At 37.2% G+C, this 1,814-nt stretch overlaps 1 protein-coding gene across 1 annotated transcript in view; it reads left to right on the forward strand.

Moving 5' to 3' along the window:
• Plcl2 (phospholipase C like 2) overlaps nucleotides 1-1,814 on the forward strand; it is a 185,573-nt gene that overhangs the window by 53,635 nt on the left and 130,124 nt on the right. The window lies entirely within an intron of this gene.

Consider the following 1,814-nt stretch of genomic DNA (forward strand, 5'->3'; position numbering starts at 1 on the left):
CTGCCCTGCTTGAATTCCTGCCCTCACCTCATTGGATGGTGGATTATAAACTATAAGCAAAATAAATTGTTTCCTTCGCAAGTTGTTTTTGGCCATGGTGTTTTATCACAGCACTAGAAACCCTAACTAACACAAAAGCTGACCTGAGATACCTGTAAATCGATGACATAATCACTTATACTCTAATTGTAATGCAGGTGGTCAGTGCTACAGATTCTGTATAATTCCAGGTGGTGGTGGTGGGTGCCTAAGGGCTACAGCTCACGCAGGAGAAGGAGGGAAGATGGGCCTGAATAGTGTGTCTGTGGAGAACAGGTTAGGGAGGGAGAATAGTATGAAAAAAAACATTCTGAGAGAATGCATGCTTAGAGACAAGCCTAGCCCATAGGAGGAACTGCAAGCGTGTCTGCATGGGCTGAGGGGGCTGGCTAGGTAATTAGGGATGGGGTACATATCTTGCAACAAGTGTTGAGAAATTTGGGCTTAGAAAATAAACTAGGAAGGAATCAGATGATAAGATATGATATGACCCATCTGAGGTAACGGTGGCCTGAACTGTTAAGGTCGGTGAGAAAGAGAGAAACAGCATGGAAGGGTCCTGTTGACAGTGGTGTCCAGAGACTGAGACTGGGGAATTGTATGTGGGTGTCCACATACTCATCTTTCTGCTTGTTTATCTTTAATGAAAATATTATAAACCATGTGCTTATTATTATTCATGCACCCTTGTGAATCTTACTGTTTCTTTTGAGTAAAGCCTGGAAGTAGAGCAGTTGAGTAAAAGAAAATAAATTTTGAAATCTTTTAATGATGTCATGAGATTGCCTCCAGAAAATTCAATTTGCCAGTTTACATGCAATTAGGATGCTGCTTAAATTCATCAAGTGTCATTGCTTTCTGTTAACACTAATGTGATGGAAAAATACATACTTTTTATTTGTATTTTTAGTAGTAGTATGATTAAACATTTTTCACTAATTATTTCTAAAACTGTTTCCTTCTTCCTTCCTTTCCTCAGTGCTGGAGAGTGGACTCAGAGTCTATGTGCTTTAGGCATCTGCCAAGGAGCTATATTCCTTGCTGTTTATCTTATTTTTATTTGAGCTGTTTATCTTTTTTTCTTTTTTGATTCTGGTGGTTCTGGCAGTATTTAGTTACTTAGCCCCTTGCCTTTTGTATTTTGGCATCCTTTCTCTAGTTTCTTTGTGCTTACTGTTTGTTTACGTTATTTTGTTGATAAGAAAATGTCTTAGTGTACACTAAGATGTACTTGTGCTTTCTGCTTACTTTTAGTGTGAAGAAAGCCCTTAGTCAATACCATATTGTGTGACTATTAGTATTGGTGTAAATATTCTATTCATTTCTATTTTCAGCTGTTTTGAATACCTAATTCTTTATCTAATTCTGATAAAAGCACTCTTGTAGGAATATACCCTCATAAGTTCCCAGTAGTATAAAAAAAAGTAAGAAAAAAATTTTTATCCTTGCATCAGGATAACTTAGTCTAACAAAGAATTTTCAAAAAAATATTTTAAAATGTATTTTTATTTTATGTATATGAATGTATTGCCTGCATGTGTGTATATGGATCATGTGTGCAGTGTCTGCAAAAGCCAAAAGAGGGTGACAGAACCCCTGGAACTGAATTTAGAGGTATTTGTGCTCTGCCAGTGGTTCTGAGACCCAAACCTGGCTCCTCTTTAGAAGTTGGGAAGTGCTTTTATGTGATGAGCCCTATCTAATCTAAACAGTGAATTTCTGTGTATTTTTGAGGTGGTGGGTGATGGGGCACAGTCTATTTTTTTTTTTTTTTT

This window comes from Microtus ochrogaster, unplaced genomic scaffold, assembly GCF_000317375.1.
Source record: "Microtus ochrogaster isolate Prairie Vole_2 unplaced genomic scaffold, MicOch1.0 UNK137, whole genome shotgun sequence".
In the NCBI taxonomy this organism is placed as follows: Eukaryota; Metazoa; Chordata; class Mammalia; order Rodentia; family Cricetidae; genus Microtus; species Microtus ochrogaster.